Consider the following 25431-nt stretch of genomic DNA (forward strand, 5'->3'; position numbering starts at 1 on the left):
CTTAGGCGTCAGAAAAAGTCCAGAGGCGACGGTGGGGATAGAACCCACGACCGCGGGATCTACTAGCCGAAAGTCTGACGCCTTAACCACTCGGATACCGCAGCTCCCCCTGTCACTAAATGAAGCAAATTCTATTTCATTTTAGATTGACTTCATTTGTCAATAATTGTTTATAAGGTTTATCCGCTGTATATCAAACAAAACCTGCAATTTATAGGTATCTTTCTAACAGACGTTTACATCTGTGTTATTAAATATTATTTAGTGTATTTACTTTAAAAATATTACTGTATTCAGAAAATTTTTATTGTTTAGTGATTCGATGAACAGGAATTCACGGACAATTCAACAAAGTTCACAAATAGGCTTTCATTATTTACAAAAACAAATTGGCAAACGAACTTTCCCTCTTTCTTTTTGTTTAAAAAAATGAAATGGTAATTTATGGAATTTGTTATGTATGCGATTTCTACATTGGCTTCTGCTTGTTTACATATTTTGTTCAGTCGTCCCTCTCCTCAACCAATAGTAACTTCCTTTCCAATGATATACTTAAAAATGATTTCCCTCGTGCAATATTGACGAGGATTGACGCAGTTATTCATATCACACTTTTTTCTAGAAATGTTTAAGTTTGAGAATTGAATTGAAAAAGCATTTTGTTAAATACTGTGGACAATTAACAACAACCTCAGGGAAAAGATAAAATATACTGCCGAACCGGATGACGAAGAGTTCAGAAGAGCTATTAAACAGCTTCCCAAACAAAGGAAAAATAATAAATAATTTAAACAAAAGCGTTGTGAACTTCAGTAAATCGTAAATTCCTAATTTAAAAAAATAAATAAATAAAAAAGCGTAAAGTAACAAATTTCTTTGTTTATATAAAGTTCTGTGCGTTGTAATGATATTTATATTGCGTATATATCTTTATTGACATATTTTACGCTGTTTCATAATTAATTTAACAAAGGATTATTTATACTACTATGAACGTTAAAACATTTTACACACCGTCCAGCTAAAAATTTCAACGTATCGTAAATATTTATATTTTTAGGACTCGAAGAAAGAAGCAAAAGCTCTTTGATGCAGTAGTCACATGTACATTTAAATTGTAAATTAGAAGAGATACATTGTTTGCTTAGATGTTAAAAGTGGGCTTGCATGCTTAAAATAAAATTGTACACTTGAAAATCGTTTTTGGCTGTTTAGGACAGAACAATCGGACCGAATGGGGCGTACACACTCATGCGGCCACAAAGGTTCCTCCTTCAAAAGGGAAAACAGTATGATATTCAGGCATTAAACATTTAAAAACACCCCAAGACATGAAGACACATGGAATTTTTTGCTTTCCAGTAATTGGAAATATTGTTCAATGTGGAAAATTTACAACCAGTTTATGACCAATGATAAAAGCAACTTCATGAGACCCGCACTCACCGCTTTTCTGTTCACGTTTCCCGAAATGACACGAAATGAAATATCCGCGTGTGATTACACTCGAAAGCTTTCAGTTTTATTGCCGAACTAAGTTTGAAGAACGTTTCATCTCAGTAATGTAATATCGTTGAAGTCGGGCAATGGAGGGTGAAAATCAACGTTTAATTACTTCTATAAAGTCCGTAATTATTAGTCGGCAGAGTTCACTAAAACATTTTATCAGCCGTGAGTTACCGACGGAACATCTCCTCCCTTTAAGCCGAACAGTCATCATGGCATACGAATAAAGATAAAGGAGACGAAACCGATTAGCGTGTAATATCTCAAAACTTAATTATTGAGACATTACTTGCAATCTAAGAGAAAAACTTAATTATTGTTGTTAATTAAATGTACACTCTGTTTAATTGCTAGTTGCAGACAACAATAACAATTTGCAGCTAAATTTATTACCAAAAAAAGGTATTCTTTATTATTCATAAGTAGTATATTATTTTTTTTGTATTTATAAGTAAAGCAACTAATGAAACTTAATTTCCAATTTAAACATTTTTTCTCATGTTTTTAAATAATTTAACTCCATCGGTCTATGATGGTAATTACAGTGACTCCACCTACTTTCGTTGATTATCTGTTCGCAGATAGTAGGACCAATTTAAAGATCGCACCAAATTTTTCCGAAAAATGTATTAATTCCAAAGAAATGACAAACATTGAATCCAATCAATTGTGTATAAATATTGAGTATTCTTGTCTAGCAGATAAGGTGGTTTTCTCTAATGTTGTCTGTATTGATTCGAGTGTTACTCGGGGCTGGCATACTGGACCGATCTTATTTTCCAGCTTTTTTAATGATGTCATAAATGTAATCACAAATAATCATCTTTAATGGGTCTTGTGGGATGGGGATTGTGGTCTTCTTCAGAATGATTTGAGGTCATTTTAGGGCTGATAATAGAAAGTATAAAACTATCTTTTTCTTTAAACATGGAATTCCAATATTGTGAACTTTTCCTATCATACCGACAGACGGTTTTTGAGGAAGCCATTAAGCTTTCTGATCTTGGGGCTATTCCATTCGAACTGTGATTTTACGAAAAAAGACAAAAAGAATCTTGGTTTTAGTAAGCTAATGGCTGTTATTTTTAAAATCCCATCATAATCAAACCCCTTTATCAGATCCTGGTTAGAAGAAGTTTGGAGTATTCCAGAGTGCTTTGGTTCCTTTTTGATTTGCATTAGGATAGATTTGAAACTCAGCAAAGCAGAGCACTATATGAGTTCAAGCCAGTTTACCTTTACAGTTATTTGTCTTTTCACAATAAACTTTAAGTGGTTTGGATACATAATCCTTGGCAGAGTTGCTCGTTCGTTCATTTCTTTAAAGGTTGTTGATGCTCCTAAGGTGGTCTCCTGAAAATGGGAACTTAGGGAGGTTAAACTTTTATATGCCTTTTTATATTACAGTTAATGTTCTTCTCCTTGCAATTTTCGCGTGGTACGTTTGGTTATTAAGTATTGCTGATTCGTTGTTTCACATTCACAAAGTTTATAAACTTTTAATTTATAACTGGCTGGCAGATAAACTAACGGTAATTCTATATACGCAATTATTTTAGATCAAAATTGTTTAATAGGTTAGTTTCTATTTACTGATTGTCCTCTTGTAGGATAAACGTTGTTGGCTTGATAATATCACAGGCAACGTAAATGTAGCATTTATGTAATTGCTAAGCGTAATGTCCAGTGGGACAATTGTTTTTCATGCTTCTAAATTGTTCACTTCTTAATTGTTGTGCTGAAAATGGAAATATATAGTTAAACAGTATTATCGAATTATAAGCAAAATAACAAATTAAATTAAATTTCTTGTAATACCTAAATTCCATATGCTGAACACATTGATCCTGTAAATCAAGGCTCTTTACCGTCCGACAGACCCAGACCTGAAGATAGCTAGATGCTGAAACCGACATATAGACTAAAATAAATATCAGGTTCATCACTACAGACCTCAAGAGAAAATCTCACAATTTAGAAATTAAGTTTTATGTAAATAGTGCTTGACTAGTGAAATGTTGAAAAAAATATCGATTAATAAAATATAAATCCATATCAATCAAACATGACGTTGCAAAATCTGGGGGTGACAGAGCTTCCCTATTTATTGTCCGCACAAAGTGCATAATTATACAAAAATTAAGTCAATTCCATCTTAAGCACCACCAGAATTGCCGGACAACTTGAAAGAAATCATCAAATAGTCGTCAGTATTAAAGGATGACGTTGAGCGACAGCGTCTATGAAATAATTGAGAAAAATACATTTTATTAGCAAAAAAATAAATACATAAATAAACGCCTAGACTTTTTCCAAAAGCACAACAAGAATTATTGCTTCTGGTCCTTTTCTCAGGCGAGAGAAATTTTATATTTTTGCCTTTGATAATGGATGTTAAAATAACAATAATTAGGTTCAAAATTAGTTTCTTCAATAATCAATCGGGTAATTACAACAAAAGAAGGTTCAACAAAATATTAAAAATTGTGCTATCCATAGTTATACTGCATCGGTTTGTTGTAACTAATATGAAAGAAATAATTTACGACAATTTTAGTGTTACCAATTTTTATTGCATTTTCGAAAAATTATATTTAAAAAAGTGTTCATTCTTTTATCACAACATTGCTCATTAATATTCGTTCTAACTCATAAAATTTAGACAAAATAGCATTAAGTTGATAAAAACGTGAGAATATTATAAAAATAAAGTACAATAAACGGAATACTTTTATTAGACACTATATATGAAAAGACTTTTTGTTCCCATCGCAAGTCATTATTAAATGACGATCATCTACAGACAACTTAAATTATTAAAATTACTAATTTGGAAGTATGATCAAAGATTGTTTCAAAAGAAACTGCTTTCGACATTAATACAAATTTTAGCTATTGTATTCTATGTGGTCATTATTTTTTTTTAATTAACAGAAATTACGTCTGTAAATAAATGCCCTGTAAAAAATATCTCATAATAAAAAATTAATTCTGTGCTTTATCTTATTCAAGTTTCATTCTGCCCCGCCGAACGTGACTATTCTATTCACGATTGAGCCCTCTTCTAAAAGCGTTTGTAAACCCCTGTTATATACGAACATTTTAGTTGTAGTTTAATTATACTAAAACTGAAAGAGTAAATTAGCAAATTTTGACTGTTAAAATCGTACATCCCTACGAATAGAAGTAGATTGGTCATGGTTGGTTATTCGGTGGTATTTTTATTCTAGCCGCTCCCCTGTAGTTCCGTTAACATAATTGTCATTATTTATTAGCGGTGGAAGTTAGCAGGTGGTAAAATGGTCGGTCTGTTGTCAAATCTGTCGAGCTGGGTCTCCGGGGTGGGGTGATGTTCAGGACGCAGGTCCTGCGATTTCCCCACCATCCTCCGACGGCCCCACCAACTTCAGTCCTTCTGCCGGCGCCTTCCCGTTCGCGTTAGCTCATATATCTCACCGCGACGTATTCCACAACGATGAGCCGCAGCCAATCCAGGTAAACCGGTTTATGTCACAGGTGGTGGGTCGCTGTTTTCCAGTCGGTTTGGTGTGCTCTTTTCCGTTTTTCTGCTCGTTTATATTTCCTGCTGTTCGTCTTGAAAATCGCCCTTTTCGACCCCCTTTACGTGTCGAAGCGTATAAATCTTCCTCGGGGTAAGATCCGTTGACCCAATTCAGCCCTTCCATACGCACCGTTTAAAGGCTCGATCCCTTTTTTTAAGACTTAAAGGTCTCAACGACTCAACTAGTCATTAGGGCGGGGATGGCCGAATAGAATATCCTCTGTCTGGAAATATAAATTGGCCGTGTTTTAACGGCCGATCCTAAAATATCTAACGCCCTGAACCTCGTCCCGGTTTGTGCGGAAATATTTCTAATAATAATTAAACCGCGGTGTCCACTTTCATTTTACTTTGTCATTTTATCACACAAAAATATATGAGAACAAGCTATTAATTTTGTGTAAAACGACACTTCCCGGAGACAGGAAATCTCATCCGTACTCGGCACCCACACGGCAATTAGTTTAAACGTTTTCAGCATTTTAGCCAATTCGGTCACCATATTGAATAGTTTCTGAAATTTCCAACTTTCATCACGCCAACATACAGCTTATCTTGGTTATCATTGTCGTTAATTCCAAATCAGCGATAACTATCAAATATTGGGTTGTCCGGAAAATAATGCAGGATTTTAAGTTTTCATTAAAAAAAATCTATATAAAATATTCTGTTTACGTTTACAGGATTACTCATTTGTACGAATGTCAACACTTATTAATCCTCTTCCAAATGATATTGTTTGTTTACCTCTGTAGCATTCCGCTACTTGGAAATAATTCAGTCATCCTTATAATGTCAAAGCGAGAATTTCGTACGATTTTCTTTTACGAGTTTAAACTCGGCCGAAGCGGAGCCCAAACGGCTAGAAACATTAACCAAGTCTGGGGCGAGGGTTGTGTTAATGAGTGCACTGTGCAAAGGTGGTTTAAAAAATTTCGGGAGGGAGATTTCAGCCTTGAAGATGAAGAAGGTCGTGGAAGGCCTTCCTCTCTTAATGATGATGTTCTGCGATCAGTGGTGGAAGAAAACCCCAAAACAACTGTTCGAGAACTTGCAGAGCAACTCAAAGTCAGTAAAACGACCGTCGCTGACCACCTCAAGGCGATTGGAAAAGTGAAAAAACGCGAAAATTGGGTTCCACACTCATTAAACGATCGCCAAAAAAATCAGCGCTTTGATGTTTGTGCATCACTTCTTTGTCGAAACAAAAATGACCCATTTCTGGCCAGAATTGTTACATGTGACGAAAAGTGGATTCTCTACGATAACACTAGACGTTCTGGACAGTGGCTCGACAAAGGAGAAGCTCCAATACATTTTCCAAAGCCCCCAACTCATCAAAAAAAGGTAATGGTTACGGTATGGTGGGCTTCATTTGGTTTAATACACTACAGCTTCTTAAATCCTGGCGAAACCATCAATGCTGAATCATACTGTAACCAAATTAATACCATGCATCAGAAATTGGCAGTAATGAAGCCCTCTTTGGTCAATCGGAAAGGGCCCATTTTGTTGCATGACAACGCTCGACCACATGTGTCACGTGTAACGTCACAAAAATTATTGGAGCTTGGCTATGAAACTTTGCCTCACCCACCCTACTCTCCGGACCTCTCGCCTACTGACTACCATTTTTTTAGACACCTGGACCACTACTTACAACACATAATATTCAAAAATCAAACGGAACTGGAAAATGCATTTATTGACTTTATCAATTCTAAAAATTCTGAATTCTACTCAGACGGAATTAATAAGTTACCAACACGTTGGGAGAAATGTATTGAGAGTATGGGAAATTATTTTGATTAAAGAACATTGCTTTAAAGTAACTAGTTTCTTTTTTTTTGTTTAATACCAAAATCCTGCATTATTTTCCGGACAACCCAATATGATATGCCTCGCGTTACAACATAAATTTTTTCTCTCCACGCGTAATATTCCTTTTAAAACTGTCATATAAAACTAAAATTTCTTATACATGTTAAATATTATTGTTTGAATCCAATAGTTTTTATTATTGTTATGTCTATTCACTCATCAAATTTTCAATTTTTTTTCTGATAGTTATGTTAAACAGGATACTTAACTATGGTTACTTTAGTAGTTCCATACAACTTTCTCGTTTGTTGTTATTTTTCGTCCTGTGCTGAATGGCCAAGTATTTTTTCAAATTGCCCCTTTTTTATATTAGGAATCTCTGTGATAATGTGGTATAGGTGATCCTTGATATGAAAGATGAGAAAGGTTTGCATTATTTTTTTATACATTAGTTAAATCTTTGTCTTTTACGTCATACAAGAATGTTTTTATTTAGAATGAGTATATTTTAATCTCATTTTTTTAAAAAGGCACGAGGAGGCATTTGCTTTTTACCCTGCATGTGATTTCAACCTTGACTTTTGAAAATGACGTCATGAACAAATTTCAACAATTAGAACACGACGACACTTGTTGAACAGTGTTTTCTTTCCCATCTCGTATTAGGCCGCGTATTTTACCATAACTGGCCCAACGGCGTGTACAACTCTTATTTTACAACGGTGGAAAACGAGTTTGACAGGAGTTTCAAACTTACAAATAAAACGCCCTTGATGCTTTGAATTGTGAATCAGTTGTGGCACCCCTCTCGCATCGCGCTCCCACGCTCGAAAAAAAATGCTTCGGAAACAATACCTTACTTGTTAAACTCGCCATTCAATATTGTGATAACTCAAGTGATAAATATTTCTTTGAGTGTATAGTGTGATAGCATATCGACAATGAGAAATAATAATGCTTGTAAAACAAAGACAGTTATCTAAATTGTCATCTAGTAAAATCACTGGAAATTCTTTTCTTTTTTTTCAAAATACTTACGCATAAGTTAGAAGTACTATGGCATTCTTACGTAACAAATTTAATTTACGCAATCATTTCTATATCGTAACTAGTAGCTGTGAAAGGAGAAAATGGTTATTATTTCCGGTTATTATAGTCGATCGAATCGTTGTATCTAGTTTTTCGTTATAAAATTCATCCAATAATAATATAATTGATTTAAGTGATGTTTGCGTGTCATTTAGAGAGATCACACACGTTGAAAATTTCAGTCTTGCTTTTTATTTTTAAGCCCCACCCTACGGTATCTGGAGCGGAATTCTTGAACTTGAACTGCTAAGTGGTTCAAGGCCCTTCGGAAATTGGCCATTTTCCACCAGGACTGTGGAACTGGAAGTTTCTAATTTCACATGAGTCACGACACCGACACATTTTTCTATATAAGGAGCGCGTTTTGAAATATTCTGCGAGCTTGAAATTAATTTAGGCTTTTTATACTAGGACGTTAGTTTGAATTACTTTGCCCTATATTAATGTTAATAATTATATAAACTAATTCAGGAGAATATTTGTTAATTTTATTTAATTTACTTGCAGCTTTTCTTTTGTTGTTTAACGTGTAAAACGGATCTTAAATATTTACAAATTTATGATATTAATTAAAACATTATTTTACGTTCGTCATTGCTAAGTTTTCTTGATTTATATACTTTAAAAACATATACATGGTGAACTTAAATCAGTAAGGACATACATTTTTTTTTTTTTCAAATTAAAAACACTTCTTCAAGTCTGAGAAGGCAGATGTTATGTTCGTAAGGCAGAGCATCAGAAACCACCTTGTATTATTGTCCAGCATATTTGGAAAATATACGAGAAAATCCGGGAGTAAAATTACTACTCACATGTCTTAAATAACACAGTCAATTATTAGCGAAACTCATGCGAGGTATTGATAATTATTATTTTTATAAATCGGATGAGTACAACCAAAACCTGCTGAAAGTCGCTGGACTGGAAAAAACTCGAGAAAAATATTAGCATAATATATTTCTAGTATAAATCTCGCGATGTATGGAGAAAAACTTCATAAAATCATCTAGTTCGGTAAATCGTTCCAGGCATGTAAATATATGATATTTTTCTGTTAATTTTTTATTTATTTTAATGTTATTTTGTCCTGTCCCCATTCTAAAACATTGAGCTTTTTAAATCTTGGCTATGTTGTCGAATTTAGCCGATGGTCATTCGTGGAAGTAAGATTTGTGGAATGATAATTTTTATCTATTTAAACCTAAAAGTTAGATCAACTTTTAAAGAAAATTTTTTTTAAAAATTCATGTTGTAATTAGGCAAATATTATTGAAAATGATTCCCTGGACAAAGTAACGGTTGAATTGCAAGACTTCGATTCATTTTCTTTTGATTGTTTTCGATAACACAAGGGTTATCCCAACCATATTGAAACCAAATCATATTGTTGATATATTTCAGTACTTGCAATTATTGATTTTCGTTGTGAGAGAAATAAAAACCTTTCCGAATTGTATAAGCATATAAACTCTTTGTTCATAAAACACTAAAGAAAGAACCCACTATTTACGTTTTAATTCAAACATTTTTCCATGTTTGGACTGTTAGATTTTTTAGGCCCATAATTTTAATAAGTAATATGTACATTCACATTTCTTGGAAAGGATTGATAGCATTTATAATGCTATTTTTGCTTCGATGTCAGCGTTAATTTAGAATATGATAAGTTCATGAAATGATATTTTCGCTTTGAAAGGTCGTCCATGTCCAGACCTCCCTTAAATTGTGTAGGCTGTCAAAATTGCGTAAACAAGTTGATGTATTTTTAAGGATTAAAGCTTTCTTTTTAAGGGGGGGTTGCTTTAATTATACAAATACTAACATTACTCTTGGCGATAGGAAAATTGAAATATTTGGTTGTTTTTGTCAAGGTGCTTTGGTTTTGGTTGTAAATATTTTTTAATTACAATTTATACAAGTTTATTTTATAAACTTCAACAAAGGTGAGACAGGGAGGTGGAGGGATATAGAATATTTATGTAGGAAAATCAAGCTTTTCGAGATAATTTTGGTCCACCTTTCTCATAAACTGACATAGTAATATTTTTAAGGAACAATAGGGATATATTACTTCTTGAGATAATTAATTATTTTATCCATATATTAATTAGGGAAATTTTATTTTGATTAAACGGTGGACTTACTTGGGGTGGGGTGGGATAAGTGAGGCTGCAACTAATTTAGGTACACCGTGCGTATTTTATACGTCAAGGACGATGAAATTCCCCTGAGTGCCTTAAACGTTATCTCATTCTGGAACCGGCGCAAGCCCCGCATTCGGAATATTGCATTTGTTTCCTGTCAGGGGTGGAATTAACGAAATTTCGCCACCTGCGAGGTTGCCGAAGGGGTCCGCCTTCCTTTGGACGTACTTCGAATATCCTGTTGTGCTTTCATTTTAAAAGCGTGCCCCGGCGATGAAAAATTAAAACGGAGGGAGATATAAATTAGAAATGGGGTTATAAATATTAAGCCAGAGAGTGAAAAGGGGATGAAGATCAGGTGCTGTGCGTTCCTTCAAAAAATGCCATTCATGATTACGATAACAACCACCCAATTTCTCACTGATAATAGACATAAAATTAAAATAAAGATGAACTTAGGAAAATCACCGTTCAAAAAATATTAATTAGAAACGATTCTAAAGTTAAAAAGAAAAACTCAGAACTCACAGGATTATGGCATGTAACGCTTCTTCATCCAGTTAACCCTAAAATTGCGTAATTTCATGATTAAATGGACAACTATTTCATATAATTTTGATATACTCTCTTCGTTTATTAAGCATATGTTGAACAGCGGTTTTCCAAAGTATGCATTTATTATTGTGATATTTAGATCTAAAAAAAATAAGATTATATACTATAGTTAATACAAAATGCTGAATTTCTGTCCTTTATGAAACTTTGGCGTTCTTCAGCTACTTTGTTATAAATGAAACATGGAAGCAACTAACAAAGGAACAACTTAGGTAGAATTATAAATCCTAGAAGGCATGTTATATTAAAAAATAACACACACACAAACTAAAGGAGAAAAATCTTTTCTTTTTTTTTAAGTTTTATTGTTTCAGTTGTTCATCTACATTTGAATGTATGATGTTTGTAAACTATATCATATGATTGCAAAAGGTGACTATTTATCTATTTATTTTTATTTCAAATAATTCACGTAATTTCATGAAATTTTATAAACATGCATGTTATAGTTTTATGCGTACTTTTCCAATAATAATTAATAATATAATTAATAATTAATAATAACATTCAAATAATAAAACAAGGGATTAAACATTTTATTTGTGCAATAACTTTATTTAAAAATATTTAGAATTAATCTTACAAATAGTAGTCGAGTAAAAATTATATCAAAACATAAGGTTTAATAGAGAGATGTCGAAATTTGATCAGTCTTACAGCAAATTTTGGCGTTGTGCTAAGCAAGACTAAATTTACTAAAGCCTCATTTTTCAGTTTAAAAAGTTAGTTTAGTTATGAAAAAAGTACTCCCTAAAAAATGCTATAAGCTTTCAGCTTTATAAATCAAAACCAACCGGGAAAAACAACTCAATTTTTACTGTAAATGATTAACGTATTATTTTTGGAGAAAACTGCTTGGTTGTTATTTGTACAACCTTCGATTGTGATTACAAATTTCGCTGGAATCTGCTACATGTGCAGATGTTGAACTCAGGAAAGAAAATGCTCGTCGACAATGTTCGAAGAATATCGAGCTGAATAAAGTGATATAATAATTTCGTTCATGGGACAGAACGGTGTACAGAAGTATAATAATGTATTTTACCAATTAACCAACTCTAAATAATGCTAACAGTGTTAGTTTCTCTCAGGTTATTTTATATACGAAAATTATTTACATTGTCCGTTATAACGTTTAGTTGAATGCACAGAGCACTGGACACATTAAATTCCGAGTTTTCAAATAAAAGGGCTCGTAATTAGAAATTCGCCGCAAGGCATTGTCAACTCGTGCAATTATATTTTGAGAGGCGAAATGCGTAATGTAGTAATTTTCTAGTTGATTATACTCAATCCGTATTAGTTAGCGTTCACACACTGTGATTAAATTCAGAGAGAGGAAAAAAGTTGAAATAATCTACTTACATCTACACATAGGACAGAAGGAGGCTAAAAAATTCATTGCAATCTCCTCCAAGGTTTCGTATGTGTGATAAAACGGACCAAGGGTTCCATACCATAAGTGCCTCTTAAAAGCACAATGGCCGGGGGTAGGATACCAATGAATAAACTGGCATTTACCCTGAAAATGGAGCGGAACCAACGCGATTTGAAAGATTTGACTGAATCTTTAAATTATAGATGCCAACTTCTCCAATTAGCTCCTATTCAACAATATACATGATATTGTGTATAAAAATATAATATAAAAAATACTATAAAATATTTTTTTCTGCTTACCCGTATAAATGTATTTATTTGCCTAAATATTCGTAATAGGATGTTTACAAAGAAGAGGTATGTGATATTTGTAAGTTAATTGTTGAATATTAACTATTGTTATGACATTAATTAGGTTTTAATTAATTATTTTTAAAGATGTATTTTATGGTTTGATATTACTTTTCACAGCGATTAAAACCAACAATCCTAATCAGGGTTAAAAAACATTTTAGGTGTTTGATTGAACAAAGTAATTGTTAATTAAATTGTGTTGATTAAAGTTTTAAATGTGTTTTACAGCAATTTCAAATAGTTTTAATTAATTTAAAAAAATTTGAAGCCTTTGTTTGTCGGTTAATGAACCTTTAATATACAGAAATTTCTAAATTCAGCGGTCCATGGTGTACCATGAATCAAACAACAAATAAATTCGTAAGTGGTTAAATTGGTATAAAAATAAACATTCATAGAGATTCAATATTTTGAATTTCATTTTGGATTTAATGGGTTTTGGAATTAATTCACTAAATCCACTGTTTCAATCAATAATTATTGATATCAGTATCAAAAACTACTCAAATAAAGTTTAAAATATATATTTATGCGCAAAAACGCGAATAGGCAGACCAAAAGTCGATCAAGCTATACACAAATAAATGATCTTGAACAAAATCGTCTCGCCCCAGTCCCTTGCCAGTCCTTTTCTTTGTCTCTATCAACAAACAAGATCATGGAGAACTGTATGAATATAAATTAACCTAGAATCATGTACCACGGCTGGAACAAGGGAAGAACTTATATTGACACGCTAGAATAAAATTAGCTACCCAGCCTAAAAAACAAGTCCCTAATTTATCTCTGGTGGGAATGCTGACCCAATAATTTTCCTTCAATTGGTTTTATCGTTGCAACACGAAACTTCGATAAAATAATTCATTTCAAAACCAGCAATTATTAAATATTAAAGTTCAAAGTCAAATATTATCTATTATTATTAAGGAATTTCATTATATATTTGAGTACGAGATGTGTATTCAATTATTCACTTGTTATACACGTTTATTTGAATCATGGTGATCCCTTTTTTAACCGAACGATTAATTTATTGTTTCAGAATTATAAAACAGTTGTTGGAAAATTGTTAGAGGGCGTAGGTTGATAGCTTTCTCGACGAAATTTTACGTAGGCTGGTAATTTCCAGCTCGATGGTTCGCATCCCACTGGTGATTAATATTTAAAAGTGGACCCGACAGTCACTGCCAGAGTAAACAAGTTCTTTAATAATGTGTCTAGCCAATTGTATCAAATGTTGCAAGGTTAATTAAATATACCAGTATTCAAGAAATATTTTGATTAAAGTGCTTTAAAAAAATTAATTAATTAATTTTAAAACAGAATTCTCAGCCAATTTTCGGTTGGATTGTAACAAGACATATGCCCTCCTGAGTTTGATTATTAACTTGGGCACGTAGGAATTTAACAACTTAAAGGAATGAATATACAAAATCTAGCGTTTAAATGCAATGATTATTCCTAAGTAAAACGTTGTTGTGGTGGTCAGTGAGGTTAATAAAATTTGGAAAGTAACTTAAAGTCCAGGGTATCTGTACTTAGAAATAAATTGAGTGAAATGTAAGGACTTGAAAGAAATGTGTAAATGACGTGTTTGTCTTTCTTAAACCCATTATATTTCCACTTGAAACACAATTTAAAATTGAAACTTGGGAATAACATCATTTCCTTATTTTTATATCAACTATTTTTACTGCATGCCAAATGTTCACTTTAAACAAAAAAGTTGTCAGTTTCATTTTGGCAATATTCAATGGTTACGATAGTAGGAAAGATACGTCTGCACCTGTTTAGTAAACATCTCGTAAATATTGGACGGGGTCCCGGAACCTATCTGCATCCCAGAGTAAACAATGCCTTCGAAATTACGATAACATTTTCGTGTTAGCTTCGGTATTAGGTTAAAAATTATACTTTTAAACCCACTTATAATTTTGTACGCATTGCCTCATCATGAAATGATTAAAAATTTCAATTTAGCTGAATTTGAAAGTCCTAATTGAGTAATTATTCATCAAGTAAAATAAACCTTAAAATTAAGCTATTAACTGTATACTACTGGTTTTATTTTTAACCTGTTATATTACATTATTAACATAACATAATACTATTTGAAATAATGGCTACCTATTTTCTCCCTGTTTTGGCATGTAAATATTTTATTTTACTTTTTTTCACAAATAGTTTATTTGGGACTTCAAATTTCGTCATCTTTTCCTCAACTACACTACAAGGTCAGGGCTTTTCCCGTTAAATTCATGTATACGTTATGTCATACTTGTATAGCTTACACTTTTTAGTGTCAAATTTTACATTTTATTTTATTCTTTTTTATTGTTTTTATTCTGTTGTTGTTGTTGTTTTATTCGATTAAATCCACAAAAATAGTAAGTCTTTGACCGTCGAATCTTTGTAACGAGATGTGGAAGTCAATGAATGTTAATTACATGCCTATTCTTTATTCCAAATAAATTATATACTTTGATAAACTTGAAGTTTCTAAAATATCTTGTCGGCAAGCCTCTTAATTTCTTTTAAGAATCTTTCTTGCTCTTGATATTAATAAAAACTATACTATTTATTTGCTAATTAACAAGTTTTAAATCCTCTTTCTTAAAGATAATGGCGTTGAAAATTAAAGGTTTCATTGTAAGAAAAACGCTTAAAAAAATAATAGACTTTTAGGTAACTAATTTTTTTAAATTAATATCAGATTTATTACATGACGTGAATTAAAAGTACTTGATAGTTTTTTTCTGAAATTTATAACAAATGTAATTATTCTTAAACTTAATTTCAACTGTATATCACAAACCCGTTGGTAATTGGCCTATTATAAAACTTAATCGGTCAATCTATTCCATCTTAATGGTCAAAAAAATAAAAATTAGCATGATTTGACGTTACTTGCTTGCTTCTAAACAACCATTCACACTGCCTGCGATAATATGCGATATCGTTCAAGTAGTCGTTGAAATTGAGGGGGTTGTGATTGTCTTTGCTTAGTTCACGGTGCGACCTGTTTGCTCTGGTAGCGATGCTGTTCGATTACGTGAGATGAGATTGCTGTAAGCGCAAATCATTTTGTATTTCATGTGATCCGAACGAGCTTTTTGATCATTTCTCTATTTGTTTAATGTTTGTAACTACCCGGATCTGGAATCAATCTGACATTCTCAAATTTTCTCTATACATCGACTACAAACAAATAAACAAAGTCTGACATTAAACAACAAACATTAAAAATAAAATTATTGTCTTACATATTGCGATGCTCTGTATATTTATTACCATGTTGTGGCCATCTCTATTAGTTTCAAGTGAAATATTTATTGGTTGTATTTTACCTGTCTCTCTCCTAGGGTGTTGTTCCACCAAAAATGATTTTTGGCATTTTTTTTTTTTTTGTGGCAGTTTAAATTTTATACATGGGTTTCCGGACCTACGGTTTATTGATTACGCCTTTTTAGTATCGCATGCCGAATAAACTCTCAATCGCATCGCGGACATTGTAAAAATGTATTTATCAACATTTTGTTTGTTGACATTAATTGAAATAAATAAATAGATTTTTCTTTTAAAAATTGTTTTTTGAGATGACAAGTACACTAAAAACGAAATTATTCGTAGTCATCAATTTTAACTATAACTGTACACTGCAAATTCGATGCGAATTGGTTATGTTGGCTATAAATTATGGAAAATAAGTCAATCTTCTCCAATCTAGCCGTCCAAACGGCATTTTAGAAACTGTTTGCTAATGAACATAATTCGACGCTATTGCATATAATAAACAAATTACAAACAATTCAACCGAAAACAAACAAGCAAGAACATGCATAGTATTTGTATGAACAACTTTTAAAGAAAAAGTTCATTCTAGTTATAATAAAATCTGTGTTCATGTAATGGAAACATCGTACGATCCAAATACACTAAACTTTATAATAAATTTCAATAATTATACTTTTTATCTAAAGTCTTGTCGAGATATAAAAATTAGTTTCAGGAATCCACTCAATACGCCGCTGCTCTAACCGGTTGTGCTACCGTGACTTCAACTGACTGTAAATTATGAATAAATTATGAAATCACAATACCTCAAGTGATTAGAGCAGGTAGCTGCTTATTGAGCCGAAGGTTATGAGTTCGAATACCGCCCGTGACACTAATTTTTTCATCTCGACCAAGACTTTATACAAAAACATAATTAATTGAAGTAATTAAATAGGTCAGTTATGACCTCTAAACATATATGGATTAATCTATAATAAAAGATAAAGGTCTTAAGGAATGAATAAAGTAATAATATTGATGCTAGTCGATATCACGAGAATGTGAATAAAATTTACTAATACTTTTTAAAAGGATAGTTCCTACTCACTGTAAGTTGTTTTGCAACGATCCGGATTTCGAGCCCTTTAGCTCATCATCAGTTTGAAGGACTTCTACAACCTGATGATGAGCTAAAAGGCTCGAAATCCGTATCGTTGCAAAACAACTTACAGTGAGTAGGAACTATCCTTTTAAAAAGTATTGAACACCACACTCACTCCATCATTTATCATTTCTATAAAATTTACTAATGTGAATAACTCATGAGAATAATGATAGTAAGAAAAAGGTATGTGAGCCTATTTGCCAGATTCAACCACGTTATATTAAAATAAATAAAACATCAGATCTCTTCAAATTATAAAGAAAGGGTGAGAAAGTAGATCGAATTAAGACTTGTCCCGTCGTTGCACTCTACCTTTTATTTACGAGTCTTTTTTAGTACAAAAAATATATAGCATTAATTTAAAATGTTCTAACAAATAAGTCATTTTGTCCGCATAAAGGAAGGTTAAAATTTAATAAAATTTAAGTTTTAAATTGTAAAATGTCAATAATGTTGTACAATATTTTTCAGAAAATGAATATTATGATTGTAGCACCAAGTATACCGAAATGTTGCGTAACGATAACCTACAATTTCTAAATATGAAAAAACCTACACAAAAAATAATGACTGTCCTTATTTTACAATAAAAATGTATAAATATTGCTTGACAATATTTTTTAACTTTTACCATGCTCTGTATAAGCAATAGAAAAATTTGTTGGAAATTATGTTGGATTCACATGTGCCTTGGCTTGACAGAAAGTAAAATGACAATTGTTGTTCAAAACTGTCCTTCCAGTGAAACTGGAAAGAATGGTTTGTCGGTTAATTAGTTAAACTGTTGGCCTTCTTGGTCGGGAGGCATATACTTAGTTCTGATTTAGTATCGTACCTTTCGAAAATTTCCCATTATTCAACCAAGATGGAAAACGTGTAGGACACCGGAGGACGTAGTAGTTCGGAGGTTTCGGTATAATAGAGGCCTCCTTGGTATAAACTGGCTGGAAACTCCTTCAGGGTATAATGGGAGTTGTAGTCTAGTTGTGCTCGCAAGTTGCCGCCTTCTCCACCCCGACAAATAAACTCTTGCGGACCCCTCTCTTCCACCTCGCCGGAATTTTCCCAGGAATTGTTGTAATGATGTTTATGTAAGGTTTCACTCGACCGCATTCTTCCCTACAGCAAAATTAGGTTTTCTCCATATTTCCGCTCCCGCGTTGTACCATTCAACCACAAGGAGAAATAAAAGGGGATCCTCTCGAGAGGGACTTAAAGGTATACCTGCTACTTTTTTAAACTCTAAAAATCTTCGCCTACCACTCCGCCTATATTTACCGGTTTGTAAATTAATAAGACGAAATGAAGATTGCCTCCCTTACTTAATGAAAAAAAAACATTTACATAAACTTTAATTTTTCTTTGTTTTCACCCGTTAAACATTGTACTTAATGAAGTCCTTACTTGAAAATTAAAACACAAAGGCTTCTTAATATAAACTCTTGTAAAACACCAAACTTTTTTCAAATACCTAATCCTACACATTATATATTTTTATTGTTATTCAACAGGACCTGTCGTTCATTTCCGACTTTTTTATTTACGAAGCTAACAGTCGTGGATTCAAATCGTCGCAATGGCCTTGGAATTGAATATGAAAAATGTTGATAAAAATCATCCAAATCGTCCAAAACCTCCGGCATATCTCTATTTTGTATATTTTCATAGTAGTTCTTAGGTCACGAATCATTACAATAATAACCAAAAAATGTTGTTTATAGGCAATTATATATCTTTTGTTAAATTTGGCTTGTTTTATCTGTCAGCTCATATATTTATTATTTATTTTTAATTGAAATGATAGAAATAAATGGCATCTTTCTCTTTACAGCCAAAGGATTTTATAAATTTTCTTACAAAGTAATATATTATGGTTCCTTTTCTTGAAAAATTTAGTTCTTAGTCTAACGTATGCTGATAAGTGTTAGTTATTAAAAAATTCCTTTCCCCTCTTCGTGATTTCTCTATTTTATTTATTTTTCAATTCTGAATTACAACAAAATATCTAACGGAAAAGCACCAAAATTTGTAACTGAAACCATTTTCGTATTTTTCGTTACTCATTTAAAATTATGTGATGGCGATTAAATGCTAGTTCATGCATTCCAAGATTTATCGCCCGGTTAGACTTACCCGGAAGACCTGTCAGTCTTGTTGGTTTCAAATTGATCTTGAGTATTATGAATAACCAAGACTGGAACCAGAAACTGGCAGATCATATTCATTGTAAAAAAAAAAAGTATGTATTAGTTTAAAAAATTCGTAAAAAATTATTTATTTTATTGCCTACTGTATGGAAATCGTTTCTTGTGATTCGATACAGCTAATTTAGACTGTAAATATCTTCATTCATATATCTTTCCGAGTTTTCGAGTTTTTAACTTGAACTTTGAATCATTAGTATGCATGACTATCATAAATCATAGAATCTAAACTTTTGATACACTTCTCGTTATTCGTTTTTATTCTGCTACTTTTCTCTCTTCTAAAATCTAACCTATTCAATGACAAATAGTTTTATTTTCTGATTTGAAAGTGTTTTGTATTCTTGTTGTACTGCCGATTTTTACTAAACTGTTTGTAAAAGCTTGCTGTGAGTATCATTTTGGATCTAAATAAATCTACATTTATCTTTCAATGAATTAGTTTACCTCGTCTGTACTTCAATCAGATCCTCATACGTTACAACTGACTCGTTTGACGAACATGAGACTTACTTTGAAACAACTCACTAGACTTGGTGGACTTCAAAATTGCTCTCTACATTAATTCCTATCATACAAGACAGCTATTCGTTTAGTGTTACGCACAATAAGCCAAACCACTTTACAAAATTTATTTTCCTTTATGATCTATTAAAAACTCATGGTCTGTGCTCGGATTAGAACCCAGGACCGCTTGCGTGAAAAATACGAGCCTAACGCCCTACTCTCTCGGTCCAACTCTACATTAATTAACTGATGATCAACACTATTTCTAAAAAATAAACGACTATAATTAATATAAACACACGGACTTTAGCACTGGGGTTCAGACAAAGTTCCAATGTTGAAAAAAAAATACAAACTCCACAATCCAGGATCCTTCGAAAAATAGTTCCTATTTCTGTATTAAACCAAACAATCCATACTGATTTCAACGATTCGTTCTTTCAAGATCTAACCGTCAATGAACTGATATCTTCGATTTTTTCCACCTTTTCCACGCACGATAATGCTCATGTGATTGAACAGGTGTCCTCCACAATATATAACAATACTTCCAGAGGTGTGGTCACGCAGTTGTTTGAACATTTGGTAATAAATAATAACGATGTAGAATTGGACTACCACTCACCCACTCTAAATGATAACAATCTCATTTAATCATGGTATCGTCCCGATACATAAAGTTTTATTAGTGTTGATGATGGGTTTTGGTCTGCGGTTCGGTGAATTCACGTTAAATTAATTAATTACAGATAAATATTTATATATTTTAAAATTAACTTTTAATGTTGTACTAAATAGGTGTTATGTTACAAGGTTTTTCTGAAAAGTCTACACAAGCCCCTACGACGTTTCGGAATTAAAGGTAGACGTGAAGAAAGGAGGAAAGGTTTGAAGTGTTGGCGCGGGGGGTGGAAGGAAGCTGTCCAATTCCCGGTCGAGGGGATTCCACTCCTCGGTTGTTGAGGTTTTTATCTTGGTAGGGTATTAATCAAGTGAGGGTGGCTATGATGGGGGGTGGAATAAATATGACATTGGAAGAGGAGAGAGCGACCTATATAAGACAACCGAGAAGGATCAATACAGGCGATTGTGTGAGTGTGTAAGTGTGTGGGTGGGTCTTTCTCCCCACAGCCACATTACACCATTACGTATGTAACTTGTATTTCGCACTAAATCGGGTCATATTTTATCCATCAGTCGATGGGAAGTTGATAAATCTTGATCGCGGACAAGGGCGAAAGCCGGACACCTCCTTTTCCGGCCAAAAAACGTTTACTGGACTCGATAGAGGACCGTATAATTTTTATTTACGGATCGTAAAATGTACTGGTCAATGGCGTAATAAATTTCGGTGGCAAAACTGGGCTTGGCACCAATCCCGTATAAAGTGAACAATCCTATAAATTACAAATAAGGATACATCGCTTCCCATATTTTTCTATGAGATGGTGTCTTCGGCTCAACCCTTTTCTTTTTTTCATGACTTCATCCTCGTAGAAACAATTAAATACAATTTTTCGTAGCCTTCCTTGTTCTCCAAATACAAAAAGAAAACAATTTCCAACTTGAATAATCAGTTGTTTATAAGCCTGCGTTCCAATTTAAATCTCACGCCTCCTTTTCTGAACTAATTAAAACTACATACAACCTAGTCCGCTGTAGTGGAAACAAAAACAAATTGGTCGGAATTGTTTGGAGTAGAAGTCTAACATCGTTAGTAAACTTGGAGCTCGCGAGAGGTCGATAAGTTCTTTGACTTAAATACTAAATAAAAAGCGCGCTAGTGTCAAAATATGTTCTGGTAAGGTCAGAGGTTGGAGGTAATACTTTTATTTTCGAATGTACCGGTCATCGGCTGATCTGGATGTATGTAAATTTTATTTTTAATTTCATTTCACTTGAAAACATAAATTTCAAAATTTTAAATAGATCTGGCATAGTTGTTAATCTTTTAAACTATTGTAGTTCCATATTTCTGGAATGCTTGACAACATAATTAGGTAATTTATTTCCGTTTAGCCTCCTCATACCTGATCGTATTTTAATTTTTTTTTTTAATGATGGTGCAAATTTCCATTTAGAAATTTTGTTTTGCAATATCTTAACTACTCGGTATCAAAATTGGGAAGAAAGAGAGATAAGATTGGCCAAAGTGCTTCGTTCGTTCCGGTACTTATCATGTTATTATATTGGTTATTTTGCACTCGGTCTTCATTCTTTCAATTGACGCGACGATTCCATCAATCACCGATCCTTTCATTTTCATTAATTGAAAATTACAACATCACAGTTATTCAATCGATGAGCGTTTACGTCTGTTTAATAGTTGTAATTAACGGAAATTTTAGAACAGTGTTTAATCGTTTATTTATAACGAGAGGCCCTCAATTATGCAAAAGGAAGGAGATTGTTCCGTTTCTATTTAATTTCAGGATCTCGCTGTGAGTATTCTTATTAAACTTCTGCAATGGACGAGGCTTTAATTAAAAACTGCATTGTCGTCGGGTTGAATCGCTGACATTTGCCTCCGTATTACGAATTGCGTTGATTTAAGTTATTGGCTCAAGTTTGCTAACATTAATTAAAAATACAGATACTTTTAAAAGGTAACACTGTATTAAGAAAGCTTATAATTTGAACGCTATATTTTACATTCTAGAGTTTTGTGTAGAGATTAGTGACCGTTAATCGATATCTGAATAACTATTCTAGAGTTTTTTAAATAAAGTACAGGATTAATCCGATATTGTCGTGTTATCAACGGTTTTTACACAAATTAGCAGCATGATTTGTTATTTCATATTGTGCTAATTTTATTCATCGTTTTAATCTCCATCGGCTTCAGTTCTCTTGAGTGTGACAGCAGAAAGAAAATATTATTCAGTTCGTAAATACCGAAAAGATTCTATTCATGGTCCTCGGCCCCGATTTTCAGTCTACTGGAAAATACGGATAACAGCCTGTGGATGCAGAAGTAACTTGAATCTTCAACTGTACTGTTTTAAAATAAGTTGTGCTTTCTCTTGTGTCCATTTCCACCCAAAACATATCGTCCAATTTGGTGTCTTAGGCGTACAATAAAATTTGGTTGAAACTTGCAAGAGTCGACAGAATATTACTTATCTTTATAATAGGAATAAACGTTTTAAATATAATAGATACATAATAAAAACTAAACAGGAATATTTTAACGTACATGTAACAACGTTATACCTAACACGAAGAGATTTCTCTGCATTAAATTCACAAAACTTTGTTTAGTATAATTATTCGGAAATCGTGAGATGCGGTCTGGTGTGATGTGGGTTTCAGAAAAACATTTTATTTATCGTGCCAACGTTTCGATCTTTATTGATATCATCTTCAGGGCCTGGGATTTACAAACATTGTTTAAATTTAACAAACACATGTAGGATGTGGAAAAAGTGAATTTATACAAAGCAAAAAAATATTTTTTATATTCAATCAAAGTACTTATACCCACTCAAAGTGATTGTTTTCTGCGTATTTTTTGTACGCAGAAAACAAACACTTTGAGTGAGTAGAAATTACTACATCACACCAGACCGCATCTCACGATTTCCGAATAATCATCGACTAACGGTCACTAATCACCACACATTTGTTTAGTATAACCAACAAATTAATATATTTTTATAAAATATTTAAAATATGTTATAAATTTAATATAATCATCACTTATAACACGAGAAAAATAGGACATAAATTGGAAAAATGGGAAAAACTAGCAAATTATATAGGATATATTCTAGGGGAGCGATTAAGTGGCCGATTGGTTAAGGCGTCCGATTCGTATTTGCCATCTTAGGTCCTGACTTCGAATCCAGGCATAGCCCATGGATTTTTAGTTGTGAATAATATGGAAAAAGTATTGTAAATTAATGCGACCCCTGACGGGTAATTGGGCATGAAGCTATGCCCGCCTGGGTGTCAAAAATTACTTTCCTTTTACTTTTTGTACGATGTATTCGTGACATTTAGCGGAAATTTAGCTAAAAACGTTCAGAAAGATAAAACTATACATGATCTATCCTCAATTTTAAAATTTTTTACCTTTTAAAAATACTTTTCTATGGAGAAATTAGCTTTTAAATTGCAGATCCTTTGCTTTTGAACAATTACCCTTACCACAATTGGAACCTTTTATTGTTAACAATTTCATTGACTATAAAGTTTTATTTTGTTTGTTAAAGATAATTACAGTCATCATTTTTTTGTAGGTTAGACGATATTCGTACCTGGCTATTAGATTGTTGCGGCGTGGTGAGGTTGTTATAACAACGCCGTCCTCTCTTATTGGTTTGGCCTTTACGAGAAAGAAAATGACAATACCGTGCCATTTCCGCAATACTCGTCCCCGCTGGACTAACGTTTAGACTTTCGAGTTTATTTACGCTTATAATCTTCAGGGCAGTCTTATCTCCACTGTTACAGGGCTGTGCTTGAATTAAATTAATGGATAAAATAAAATTTAATAATGCCTATAAACAAAGTTTGACTCCGTCTTCTATTGTTATAGCGTCGTTAAACTTGAACGGGACGGTTTAAAACCTTAAGGATAATTCGAAAAAATTCGGAAGCGAAGATGTTCTTCAGTATAAAACAGCTATCACAGTAGTAAATCCAGTATTTTATAGCATGGATGAGATACGCGAGTGGGTTTATTTCCACTGAAAAAAATTTAAAAGGTTGTGGTTGTGAACGAAAAAGTAAGCGCGGAATTCAAGTAGGAGAGAAGGAAAAGAACGTTTTGCTCTGAATTATGTCTCTTTCCTGTCAACGAATGATTAATAATCCTCCTCCTTGCGCTCGACATCGACCTATTCATTTCCCTAACACTTTTTGATTTGTATCATTTAAATTGTTAGCCTTCTATTAAAAGTATTTTCCTTTAAAGAAAAAGAAAACATTTTCCGTGAATCGGCCAATTTCTCTTTCCGCGTTTTATATGTGTAAGTGCAATCTGACAGATATGTATTTATTGGCCACGAGGGACGGGTTGGCCATCTCTTCTTGTGACTAGCTATCACAAGACCTGCACACACCCAAAGGATTTATATTTTATGGAAAACGCTCAACAAGGGCTACCCTCTACAGATTCAATCATGCATTTCCACTTCCAAAGGGATGACTTTGAGTATTCCGAACATAGTAACGCTCAAAGAATCACAGAGAAACCCCTGGTAATAGTAGTTTCTATTGGGCGTATAGAACTACGTTTTTGTTACTGATAAAAGGTCTAACTATTCCAGTAACTAAATCGGTTTTAATATTGTTTATACAATTCAACATAAGTGCAAAAACACTTAATTTCAAAATAGTACTTCTAAAACGCCTCACGCGACCTATTCAATAAAGGGCATCAAATCGTTTAGCAACAAACGTATATTATCTACCTCGTATCTATTTATATTAGATCATTTTCTCTTTTACACTAAACGTACTTTTTTAACCGAATATCTTAAAATGGGGAAGGTTGATATATCATAGCTAATAAATAACCTCTTCCTCATATGGTTTGTTTATAGATCATTCGCATCTGTTAATAAAATATAATAATGGCAGTCTTTATTAGTAATATATACATTTACATGTAATACACAAACATATTTGGAGGTAGACAATACTCATAATCACCTGGATCATCTAGAGGGCATTAGCAACTCTTTATATCTGTTCTGTAATTAATAAAATGTAAATAACTTGTAATCATCTAACTCTGTTTTATTATAAAAAATAATTGACGTTATTTAACCTATTACCTTTCCTTATAAATTAACTAAA

General features: G+C 32.8%; 1 protein-coding gene and 1 long non-coding RNA gene across 11 annotated transcripts in view; one reads left to right on the forward strand and one right to left on the reverse strand.

The window, feature by feature from the left end:
* Positions 1–2870: 2870 nt before the first annotated feature.
* Positions 2871–10815, reverse strand: LOC106671056. Its single transcript, XR_001341160.2, has 3 exons — positions 10654–10815; positions 3325–3409; positions 2871–3244 (listed from the first exon to the last, which is right to left on the reverse strand). It is a non-coding gene; the product is annotated as an uncharacterized LOC106671056 (long non-coding RNA).
* Positions 4919–25431, forward strand: part of LOC106671055 (uncharacterized protein CG43867) — a 102611-nt gene continuing 82098 nt past the window's right edge. For all 10 annotated transcript variants that reach the window (XM_014401833.2, XM_024228767.1, XM_024228772.1 and 7 more), the window contains exon 1: positions 4919–5001. The gene's annotated coding sequence lies outside the window, so the exon portion shown is untranslated. The remainder of the gene's footprint in view (positions 5002–25431) is intronic.

The sequence above is a fragment of the Cimex lectularius genome, unplaced genomic scaffold (genome assembly GCF_000648675.2).
Source record: "Cimex lectularius strain Harlan isolate CLEC.00 unplaced genomic scaffold, Clec_2.1 scaffold113, whole genome shotgun sequence".
Taxonomy (NCBI): Eukaryota; Metazoa; Arthropoda; class Insecta; order Hemiptera; family Cimicidae; genus Cimex; species Cimex lectularius.